Source organism: Carassius auratus, chromosome 47 (genome assembly GCF_003368295.1).
Source record: "Carassius auratus strain Wakin chromosome 47, ASM336829v1, whole genome shotgun sequence".
Taxonomy (NCBI): Eukaryota; Metazoa; Chordata; class Actinopteri; order Cypriniformes; family Cyprinidae; genus Carassius; species Carassius auratus.
The window spans coordinates 872,044-884,669 of NC_039289.1; the positions used below are offsets into that span (position 1 = coordinate 872,044).

The 12,626-nt window shown below is 37.3% G+C and overlaps 3 long non-coding RNA genes across 3 annotated transcripts in view; all 3 read left to right on the top strand.

Annotated features, from left to right (window-relative positions):
• Nucleotides 1-6,960, top strand: part of LOC113064690 (uncharacterized) — a 163,471-nt gene extending 156,511 nt beyond the window's left edge. Inside the window, exons 3-4 of the long non-coding RNA XR_003278878.1 lie at nt 6,515-6,725; nt 6,853-6,960. This is a non-coding gene — a long non-coding RNA (uncharacterized LOC113064690). The remainder of the gene's footprint in view (nt 1-6,514; nt 6,726-6,852) is intronic.
• Nucleotides 6,961-8,389: 1,429 nt separating this feature from the next.
• On the top strand, nt 8,390-10,125 carry LOC113064691 (uncharacterized). The gene is made up of 3 exons (XR_003278879.1): nt 8,390-8,992; nt 9,082-9,280; nt 9,398-10,125. It is a non-coding gene; the product is annotated as an uncharacterized LOC113064691 (long non-coding RNA).
• A 1,489-nt stretch (nt 10,126-11,614) lies between these two features.
• LOC113064688 (uncharacterized) lies at nt 11,615-12,579 on the top strand. The gene is made up of 4 exons (XR_003278876.1): nt 11,615-11,790; nt 11,880-12,078; nt 12,196-12,406; nt 12,535-12,579. It is a non-coding gene; the product is annotated as an uncharacterized LOC113064688 (long non-coding RNA).
• The last annotated feature ends 47 nt before the right edge of the window (nt 12,580-12,626 follow it).

Sequence of the window (12,626 nt, forward strand, 5' to 3'; positions counted from 1 at the left end):
TTATGTTGCAGGAACAGATACCTGCAATGACTGTGTGCATAAAAGTGTTCTCTTATATTTTCATATGATTGATATTAATATAAAATACAAATCGTTATTGAATATTGAAATAGGACTGCTGTAATTATATCAGATGTTTATTATAGAATAGAATACAATAAAATAGAACAGAACTTCAAGAGTGGATATGAACATCAAACACCTAAATGTAGAGATTCAAATTAAGATTCAAGCAAACACCGTTCAGTTTAAATATTTAAGGAAAAGGAATAAATAAATAATTAAAAAAACTGTAATTAAACATCCTGTTCATCTCTCCTGGATCTGATGTCATAAACCAGAACAACAGCAGCCACGCCCACCAGAGCAGTGACGACCAATCGGATCACAGCTCCAGTACAACCACAACCTCTGAGGAATAAACACATCATCCAGTTCAGAGCTCAGTCAATAATGTTAAATATCAATTATATCTGTTTTATTTGTCATAAGTTTAAAGTAGCCGAATTACGTAGACTGTAGCAACATTTCAATCTATAATTTTAATTTCAATCATGTCTGTTAAAGATCTCTTAATCTAGAATTATCTGGTGTGTATAAACATCTGATAGATGTCAGTACATTTATTCGATATAATAAACATCTTAAAGGGTTAGTTCACCCAAAAATGAAAATTTGTCCATGCTTTACTCACCCTCGAAGCATTCTAGGTGACTTTCTTCTTTCAGACAAATCCAATCAGAGTTGTATTAAATATTGTCCAAATCAAATGTTTATTAAATAACAGAATAAAATAAAATAGAATAGAGCATCATCTGCTAAATTAACACCAAACATGTTGAGATTCAGACTAAAAATTAAAGATTCAGACTAATGAACAAAGTTCACATGTAAGCATTGGAGGATGAGGAATATAGAAATACATTAAAAAACATAAATCAAAAGTTCTGTTCATTTCTCCTGGATCTGATGTCATAAACCAGAACTACAGCAGCGGCAGCAGCCACGCCCACCAGAGCAGTGACGACCAATCGGATCACAGCTTCAGTAGCGTCACAACCGTGGACAGAGTCTGAGGAATAAAAACACTAAACATGAGATAATTTCAGAGCATTACATTTATTTTATTTGTTATATGTTTAAAGTAGCTTATGTAGTCTGTAGTATCATTTCAGTTTCAGTTTTGCATTTTAATTCCAATCATGTAATTTATTTCTTAAACAATCAAATCATTATTACATTCCAGATTTATTTTTTTACTTTCTATATCAGATTGTTTGTAAAATGCTGTACATTGGACTAGTCTTGGTTCCAGTTAAGATTTCTTTAAATTTAAATAGTTTTGAAAAGGACGAATTTATAAAGCCCTTCAGCTGATAAGAACCTGAATGCGGAGCATGATTTATTTTGCGATAATTACTGGCTAATTCAAATTTTTTTTTACAGGGCTATTGGCCAAATTAATAAATACTTGGACATGATATTTTAATTATTTTATACTATTATTAGTCCATTTTAGTCCATTTTAGACCAGTTTACCCTCTTGTTGCCAAGAAAAATAAGTTATTCTTATATAAGTGATTCCGAATCAAAGCTATTTATAAATAAAAGTCAAGGGGCAGCGTTGGAAACAACTGTATGTGCTTCTAAATGTTTCTTTGTGTGCACCCCTTAATTTAAGTGATTCGTTTGTTGTTAGATGTCTCTAAATATCCTCTGAATATTATTAGTTTAGTTTCAATAAAGTGTTAATGTTACTGTTGGTATGCCTATAAATCAATAAAATAACCACAAAGACCATTAAGGGAAATAGAACTGGTATTAATTTAAACTTGCTAGTCTCTCATGTGAAAGTTTAGCACTTATTTGTGAGAATCAGGCGTGCAGTTCTATAATCCAACAATACAAGGGGAAATTTCTATCCCCTCACCCTCAAACAACTTTATACCAACTCTAAATCAGTTCTCTTTTTCGAAAACATTCATAGGATGGCTTCTTTACACATTAGATAAACTCAGACATGTTCCCTCTTCTCTTCATCTCTCTCCTCTGGTTTTCAACCAGTCTCATCCCATAACAACCGGTAAGTACTTTTAACTTAAAGGGGAAACTCCATTCCAAAATGAAAATGTTGTCATTAATCACTTACCCCCATGTCATTCCAAACCCATAAAAGCTTTGTTCATCTTTGGAACACAATTTAAGATATTTTGGATGAAAACTGGGGGGACTGCCAAATATATTACACTGTCATGGTCCATTAAAGTATGAAAGACATGGTCATAGTCCATCTGCCATCAGTGGGTGAATCCTAACTTTATGAAGCGATACAAATACGTTTTGTATTTTGTAAAAAAAAATACTGACTTCATTCAACAATCCATCTCCTCTGTGTCTTTTCACATCACCGTTGCACCATTTTGGTATAAATGAGCAGAACGCAAGCAGCGTATGGCCTTCTGTGTCAGCCGCCCCCAAGGATACATTGTATTTGTTCACATTAGAACAATTGTATGTGCAAGTATATTACAATAAACAGAAGTGTGTTATTATGTGTGTTTGATAAATAAGTGTATGGATGTATAAATAGTGTAGTGTGTTCCACAGTTACTGTCAAGTGTTAATGAGATGGTTTGCCTGGGGTAAGAAACTGTTCCTGTGTTTGGCCGTTCTGGTGCTCAGGGGTCTGTAGCGTCGGGCCCTTTTGCTCACTCTGGATGAGTACAGCTCTTGAAGAGAAGGGAGGCTTGTACCAGTGATTCGCTCAGCAGTCCGACAGGTCTTTAACATCCTGTCTGTAAGCAGACTTGTCACCATACGATAAGTGTGGTGTCATCTGCAACCTTTAGGAGCTTGACAGAGGGGTCTTGGTGCAGTCATTGGTGTACAGGGAGAAGAGCAGTGGGGATAGGACATAACCCTGGGGGGCACCAGTGCTGATTGTATGGGTGCTGGATGTGAGTTTTCTCAGCCTCACTAGCTGCTGTCTCTCTGTCAGGTAGCTGTTGATCCACTGACAGATACAGGTGGGCACAGACAGCTGAGTTAGTTTGGGCAGGACGAAGTTTGGAATGATTTTTAAAGTGTTGAAATGAGTGTTAAAGGCCAAGCTAAAGTCCACAAACAGGATCCTCACATAAGTCCCTGGTCTGTCTAGATGTTGCAGAACTTGAAGGGACTTTGCACAGCTCCAGTGATCTGTTGCTCCTGTTGAAGATCTGTGTGAAGACGGGGGCCAGCTGGTCAGCACAGGATTTCAGACAGGCTGGTGTAACACAATCTGGGCCTGGTGCTTTTTCTCCTCATCTTCATTTATTTGAGGTGCAGGTGTGGGGGAGAGGGGGGTTGCAGGAGGTGTGAATGGTTGTGTGGAGAGGTGTAGCAAATTCACAAATTCCCTCCTTTCCTCCGTGGCCCATCAGTTCACTGGTTGTACCAGGCTCTCTCATCCCATCTATTGCTCCTGGAGACCACTCCTCCGGCTGCGCCTTATCCGTCCGGCTCTGTCAGGCTTCTCCATCCCTTTGGCTCCACCTCGACCTTCTGGTTCCCTCCCTCCATCTCTGTTGCAGGGGCCATCTATTCCAACTTTGCCCTCCGGTTCTTCCCCGTCTCCCTGGTGCATTGTCTCTCAGGTTCCTCCGCCACCTGCTCTGCTACCATTGCTCAGGCCCCTGGAGTTGCCACCCCTTCCTCCACTATGGCTCCTCCCTCCATCGGCTCCACCATGGCTCAACATTATGGCTGTGGCCTGGGTCCCACCTGGCAATGCCTGCTTCAAGTCCCTCCTGTTTCCTCATTGGCTCCACCCTCCATTGTCTCCACCCTGGACTCAGTTCATCGTCCTTCTCTCGAGCCTCCTCCAAATTTTTTTTTCTAGAAATACTGTGGAAACTGATGTTAAAAATAAAATGCAGATAAAAAAACACGTCCTATGTTTAGTGGATGTCATTTTTTAGAGGTGGTTAAAATGAAATCGTGCCCCTTTGTGCTACTACCTTATTTCTGTAGCGTTGGAAAGTACTCATATTAAAGGCCTTGTTGCAAGGTAAATTTTTTTCAAGCAATTTGCTTGTTGGTAATAAACGTTTAAACTGTTATCCATTGTATTTTATGTTGTTGGGTATCACAAAACGGAATATAATATGAAAAAGTAGATACTATCTTACAGCGGTCTCTTTTTCCCCCACAATGCATTGCATCACGTCACGTTGGGGAGAGAATTTACCAAAGCCGCCTTGAGAGCATTGAGAGTGACTAGAGAGACGAGAGTATTCAGATAGCGCAGATTATAGATAAATAGATAAATACATAGATAAATATAGATAGATAGACTACATATATAAATAGATAGATAGACAGACAGATAGATAGAGAGATATCGACCAACAGCGACCCAAACACACTCACTTCCCCTACAGCACAAGCTTTTTAGCGCAGTTTCCATGGGACAGCACCGCCCACACAAGCACCTGCCAAACACAGACAGACATGCAGCTATACGTTTGCAACAACATTTTCACCGGAGGACGAGATAAACGCTTAGAAACGTCCATATAGCTAGCATGATGCCTTCTATTTCTAGATGACAAAGACAAGGTTTACCAGTACTACGACACTATGACAAAGGTTACCGGTACTTATCTGAACTAACGTCATGATCACTGCCACTAGATATAAAGAAAACATTTATTTTTTTCACTCGGTGCTACTCAATGACTGTAAAAATAAATGAAATAATATATATATACATATATATATATATGTGTGTGTGTGTGTGTCGTGATTGTGCACTGCTGCTCGTAAACTAGCTCCAGTGCTCATTGCTGCGATGCTAAATGATAGCAACTCACCAGGACACTTCACCAACTGTCCACTCATTCTCCTCGGACCATGCATTACAGGCTTTGACGGACATCAGTTCTTGGCAATTCCTCATTTGCCTTCTCACGGCTGGCTCGATCGAAATTACACGGCTGGGGGCCATCGCACATGTTTGCTCTTGCCCCCTCTTCCTCATCACAGTCAGTCGCTATAAAGTTAGTTCTGATGCTGTGTTCCAGGCAGGATTTTGAGCTCGTAATCACTATTTCATAACACTACTAACGACTTTGTATCGTTCCAGGCAAGTTGCGCCAAACTTTCTGAGCGCAAGGAATTGTAACTAGATTATTTATTTTATTGCAACGTTACATTGACGTAAAATCGTTTTTCCAATGTGTACCACTTGCATAAACACTGCATCCGTAGGCAGTATTATTCGTAGGGGCTGTCATCGTTGTTTCGCGTGCTGTGTGACCTCGGAACTTGGAGTACATCGATAGAAGTACGAGTACGAGTTCATGGGTGGGAAGTCACGGGTTCGATTGCCGTTCCAGTGCACTTTCACGGGTTTAAGGTTGGAAAAACACGGATTACGGGTTGCCTGGAACGCGGCATCATACTAGACTGAGGCTACCTTTCCTCCACTTCTCCCCAACGTGACGTCATCACCGAGTTGCGTAAAAAAACGTTAATACCAAAAACGTAAAAAATAGGTCTTTAGGAGCATTTTTGAGACATTTTAAAAATGATATACATATCTTGAGTGATTTATGTACCCATTAATAGAAAGTGGTGGTTAACCTGCAACATGGCCTTTAAGTTGCTAAGCTTGATTTATAAAACAAAATGTTACATTTTTTTAAGTATCTATTTTTTAATCAGTGAAATACATTTTAAAAGTAACCTTAACCTTGCTAATGACCAAAAGAAAGACAATATATTTTATTAATATATTAAGTAATTAATATATATAAAAAGTGCATCAATTAAAGGTGCTGTAGGGAACTTTTGTAAAAAAATATTTTTTACATATTTATTAAACCTGTCATTATGTCCTGACAGTAGAATATGAGACAGATAATCTGTGAAAAAAAATCAAGCTCCTCTGGCTCCTCCCAGTGTCTTATTGCCATTTGCAGAAAGTCATCCGCTCCCGGTAAAAAACAACCAATCAGAGCTGCGGTCCGTAACTTTGTTTGTGTTCAAAATGTAGAAAAATGTATATAATAAGCGAGTACACCATGAATCCATTTCCCAAACCGTGTTTTTGGCTTGTCCTGAATCACTAGGGTGCACCTATAATAAGTGTTTATATTCGGACTATTTTAGATTGCTTCGGGGATACCGCGACGGAGTAACGCAGTACCTTTGTGATTCTTCATAGACATAAACAGAGAGAAGTAGCTCCGGCTACAATGTTCTTCCGCAAGACACAAGCAGTTCTGTTTATTAACCGCTAGAGCGTCAAGACTTTTTAATAAGTTGATGATTGATGATTTAATGATTTTTTACTTAAGTAAATAGTTTTATTTCAGAAGAGAATCACACCTCAATTGAAACTAATGTTGATTGAGCTTCAGTATTTTTATAAGAACAGAGGAAAATGTGTTTATTTCTGCTATTAATATTTGTTGCATGATGTTTTCAAATGATTAAAGCTGAATTTCTTAACCTTTGGTGCTTTTTTCAGATTATATTAAACCTGGAAAATATTGGAGAAGATCAATTAAGTTTTCAGGAGCACATTACTGTGATAAATGCTGAGCTATGTAAAAGACAACCTGCTACACCAACATATCAAAAATCGAATGAGATGCGCTCTTGTTAAAAGAGTTGATTTAATGACAAAATCAACATGAGAGGTCATGGACATGTTCCCATTTCTTCGGGTTCCACAAATTGTGAGTATTTGTTTTTGGTGTTGTTTCCTTTCAGTTTAGTATTTCCACTGCATTTTCAAAAAAAAAAAAATTGTTTGAATAAAAAGTTACAATTGTTTTAATGAATTTTTCTTTCTTTTTATGGTAGCTGCTGCATGAAGTGAAGATGCGGTTTGGGAAGGACCTTCATCTCAATCTACAGACTGCTCTTCAAGTTAAATTAAATTAAATTAAATTCATGCATTTAGCAGACGCGACTTACAGTGCATTCAGGCTATCAATTTTTTACCTATCAAGTGTTCCTGGGGAATCGAACCCCCAACCCCACAATGCTCTACCAATTGAGCTACAGGAACACTACTGTCTACTTTAGCAAATTGACACAAACACAAAAAGTGTTCTTTTTTTCCTTAACACAACCATTAGTTGCTTGGTTTGTTGAATGGTTACTCTAATAAATTTATTTATACCGTGGTTTGTCTGAATATTTGATTCTGATTGGCTAAAAGGTGTGCATTAAAATAATTTGATTCACAGGTAGATCCACTCAGTGTAATTACAATTAAAGTTAAATGTGCTGCTGCAATGACATACATGCAAACAAAACACTTGCACACGAGATCGGAGATTAAAATAATGTGAACTGTGACATTTTGCATTTATTTTTTTTAAATACATTTTTTAAAACCTCAGTTGCATTGCTTCACTGCCACTCATAAATCCTCTCCTGTGTTCTCATGGAGTAGTAAAGTGTCCATTGTGAGCATACTTCAGAAGCTCAGCAGAAGTACTTTGACTTTGGATGCTGCTCTGCTCACATACTAATTAATGATTAATGTTTGAAAGTGAAATGTAAAATAAATTATATAAATATTTTATTTGACTAAGTAATTACAGTAATATTTCAGTCTACATATATTATTAATTGAATTAAAAAATGAGTAAAATAATAATGTTATTATTTAGATGTTGTTATTTGTTCAAATTTACATGGTTTCCAAAAACACTGTGAATGGAAACCTAGACAACCATCACATCTAAGATATAATGTGTACCAATAACTGGTTTTGTTTTGTTGTCTTTGTGTAAACAGATATTGGAGATCTGGAGAAAAATGCAGCACTGCTAATCTTACCATGTTTATTCACAGGAAACATCAAGTTCCTCTTCTGTCTGGACAATGTAAGTTTTGATATGTCATGTCTTTGTGTTCGCTAACTGACTCAATGATTCGCGGACCCGCTTTGAACTCCCGAAATGACTCAAATGATTCGCGAACCCACTACGGACTCCCGAACGTATTCAAATGATTCGCGATCCCCAAACTGACTCAAATGATTCGCGAACCCGCTTTGAACTCCCGAAATGACTCAAATGATTCGCGAACCCACTACGGACTCCCGAACGTATTCAAATGATTCGCGATCCCCAAACTGACTCAAATGATTCGCGAATCCGCTGTGAACTCCCGAAATGACTCAAATGATTCGCGAACCCACTACGAACTCCCGAACGTATTCAAATGATTCGCGATCCCCAAACTGACTCAAATGATTCGCGAACCCGCTTTGAACTCCCGAAATGATTCAAATGATTCGCGATCCCCGAACTGACTCAAATGATTCGCGAAACCCGCTCCGAACTGCCGAACTGATTCAAATAAGTCGCGAACCCGCTTTGAACTCCCGAACTGATTCAAATGATACGCGAACGCGCTACGAACCCCGGAACTGATTCAAATGATAATGTTATTATTTAGATGTTGTTATTTGTTCAAATTTAAAGGGTTTCCAAAAACACTGTGAATGTAAACCGAGACAACAGTCCCGCTTGCTCCGTACTCCCGAACTGACTCAAACGTTTCTGGAAAAATGAGCGCCCGTCGCTTCCGTTATGAGCGCCCATACGGTGCGCCTACATTTGAAATAACGAACTTGAGAGCTCAAAGACGTTATATGTGAACAGCCCCTTACTTATAGCCTTGTTTGCTGCTCTTTAATTTAATTCTTTGTCATTTATGTGAAATTATGTACCACAACTTAACAGTTTTGCTTTATGGATTATATATTTTTTTTATCTGTTGAACACCAAACATAAACAAAAAGAAGTTTTAAACTCATTATTTTCATTAATTTTAAAAAAGTAAACAATTTGTTTGCATTTGCGCTAGCATATTCACGCAGCGCTGTCTCGCGAGTGCAGTGCACGTTTTTGAATTCCAACGGTCGAGAAGAGATTGATCCCGGTCTGCTGATTTAAATTGATGGTCTGACAGAAATATTGTTGTGGTAAGTCAGAGAAATAAATTCTTTTTAAAGTAATTTACTTTTTATAAGCTTTAAACCCATTAGTAATTAAGTTGTCAATGTTTCTACAGCGGATTTACACTAAAACACGAAAGAGCCTGAACCGCGACAGTGTCACAAGTTGCCTTACATCCATAAGTTTTGTTGTGCTTGTTGCAAACTGTTAAATTAAGTGTTTTCCAATCCTAAGCTTAGAAAAAAAGATGCAAGACTTCAAACTTTCCAGTACTCCTGTGTACTGATAATCCGGTTTCCACCCAGTCCCAGGAGGTTTGTCTGTTTTATCCTTCTTCACTAAAATGTCTTAAAATTGCTTAGTTATTGAGCAGTAATGCTAGGAGATTGTATATATACAACAGGAATTTTGTTATTTACTACTTTTTTCAGATTATATTAAACCTGGAAAATATTGGAGAAGATCAATTAAGTTTTCAGGAGCACATTACTGTGATAAATGTTGAACTATGTAAAAGACAACCTGCTACACCAACATATCAAAAATCGAATGAGATGCGCTCTTGTTAAAAGAGTTGATTTAATGACAAAATCAACATGAGAGGTCATGGACATGTTCCCATTTCTTCGGGTTCCACAAATTGTGAGTATTTGTTTTTGGTGTTGTTTCCTTTCAGTTTAGTATTTCCACTGCATTTTCAATTTTTTTTTTGTTTGAATAAAAAGTTAAAATTGTTTTAATGAATTTTTCCTTCTTTTTTTTTTTTTGGTAGCTGCTGCATGAAATGTAGATGCGGTTTAGGAAGGACCTTCATCTCAATCTAGAGACTGCTCTTCAAGTTAAATTAAATTAAATTTATTCATTTAGCAGACGCGACTTACAGTGCATTCAGGCTATCAATTTTTTACCTATCAAGTGTTCCTGGGGAATCGAACCCCCAACCCCACAATGCTCTACCAATTGAGCTACAGGAACACTACTGTCTACTTTAGCAAATTGACACAAACACAAAAAGTGTTCTTTTTTTTCCTTAACACAACCATTAATTGCTTGGTTTGTTGAATGGTTACTCTAATAAATCTATTTATACCATGGTTTGTCTGAATATTTGATTCTGATTGGCTAAAAGGGGTGCATTAAAATAATTTGATTCACAGGTAGATCCAGTCAGTGTAATTACAATTAAAGTTAAATGTGCTGCTGAAATCACATACATGCAAACAAAACACTTGCACACGAGATCGGAGATTAAAATAATGTGAACTGTGACATTTTGCATTTATTTTTTTAAAACCTCAGTTGCATTGCTTCACTGCCACTCATAAATCCTCTGCTGTGTTCTCATGGAGTAGTAAAGTGTCCATTGTGAGCATACTTCAGAATCTCAGCAGAAGTACTTTGATTTTGGATGCTGCTTTGCTCACATACTAATTAATGATTAATGTTTGAAAGTGAAGTGTAAAATAAATTATATAAATATTTTATTTGACTAAGTAATTACAGTAATATTTCAGTCTTCATATATTAATAATTGAATTAAAAAATAAGCAAAATAATAATGTTATTATTTAGATGTTGTTATTTGTTCAAATTTACATGGTTTCCAAAAACACTGTGAATGGAAACCTAGACAACCATCACATCTAAGATATAATGTGTACCAATAACCGGTTTTGTTTTGTTGTTTTTGTGTAAACAGATATTGCAGATCTGGAGAAAAATGCAGCACTGCTAATCTTACCATGTTTATTCACAGAAAACATCAAGTTTCTCTTCTGTCTGGACAATGTAAGTTTTGATATGTCATGTCTTTGTGTTCGCTAACTGACTCAATGATTCGCGGACCCGCTTTGAACTCCCGAAATGACTCAAATGATTCGCGAACCCACTACGGACTCCCGAACGTATTCAAATGATTCGCGATCCCCAAACTGACTCAAATGATTCGCGAATCCGCTGTGAACTCCCGAAATGACTCAAATGATTCGCGAATCCGCTGTGAACTCCCGAAATGACTCAAATGATTCGCGAAACCACTACGAACTCCCGAACGGATTCAAATGATTCGCGATCCCCAAACTGACTCAAATGATTCGCGATCCCGCTTTGAACTCCCGAAATGATTCAAATGATTCGCGATCTCCGAACTGACTCAAATGATTCGCGAAACCCGCTCCGAACTGCCGAACTGATTCAAATGAGTCGCGAACCCGCTTTGAACTCCCGAACTGATTCAAATGATACGCGAACGCGCTACGAACCCCGGAACTGATTCAAATGATAATGTTATTATTTAGATGTTGTTATATGTTCAAATTTAAAGGGTTTCCAAAAACACTGTGAATGTAAACCGAGACAACAGTCCCGCTTGCTCCGTACTCCCGAACTGACTCAAACGTTTCTGGAAAAATGAGCGCCCGTCGCTTCCGTTATGAGAGCCCATACGGTGCGCCTACATTTGATATAACGAACTTGAGAGCTCAAAAGACGTGATATGTGAACAGCCCCTTACTTATAGCCTTGTTTGCTGCTCTTTAATTTAATTCTTTGTCATTTATGTGAAATTATGTACCACAACTTAACAGTTTTGCTTTATGGATTATATTTTTTTATCTGTTGAACACCAAACATAAACAAAAAGAAGTTTTAAACTCATTATTTTCATTAATTTTAAAAAAGTAAACAATTTGTTTGCATTTGCGCTAGCATATTCATGCAGCGCTGTCTCGTGAGTGCAGTGGATGTTTTTGAATTCCAACGGTCGAGAAGAGATTGATCCCCGTCTGCTGATTTAAATTGATGGTCTGACAGAAATATTGTTGTGGTAAGTCAGAGAAATAAATTCTTTTTAAAGTAATTTACTTTTTATAAGCTTTAAACCCATTAGTAATTAAGTTGTCAATGTTTCCACAGCGGATTTACACTAAAACACGAAAGAGCCTGAACCGCGAAAGTGTCACAAGTTGCCTTACATCCATAAGTTTTGTTGTGCTTGTTGCAAACTGTTAAATTAAGTGTTTTCCGATCCTAAGCTTAGAAAAAAAGATGCAAGACTTCAAACTTTCCAGTACTCCTGTGTACTGATAATCCGGTTTCCACCCAGTCCCAGGAGGTTTGTCTGTTTTATCCTTCTTCACTAAAATGTCTTAAAATTGCTTAGTTATTGAGCAGTAATGCTAGGAGATTGTATATATACAATAGGAATTTTGTTATTTACTACTTTTTTCAGATTATATTAAACCTGGAAAATATTGGAGAAGATCAATTAAGTTTTCAGGAGCACATTACTGTGATAAATGCTGAGCTATGTAAAAGTCAACCTGCTACACCAACATATCAAAAATCGAATGAGGTGCGCTCTTGTTAAAAGGGTTGATTTAATGACAAAATCAACATGAGAGGTCATGGACATGTTCCCATTTCTTCGGGTTCCACAAATTGTGAGTATTTGTTTTTGGTGTTGTTTCCTTTCAGTTTAGTATTTCCACTGCATTTAAAAAAAAAAAAAAATTTGTTTGAATATAAAGTTACAATTGTTTTAATGAATTTTTCTTTCTTTTTTTGGTAGCTGCTGCATGAAGTGAAGATGCGGTTTGGGAAGGACCTTCATCTCAATCTACCAGTGTTGTGGGTAACGCGTTACAAAGTAACGCGTTAGAG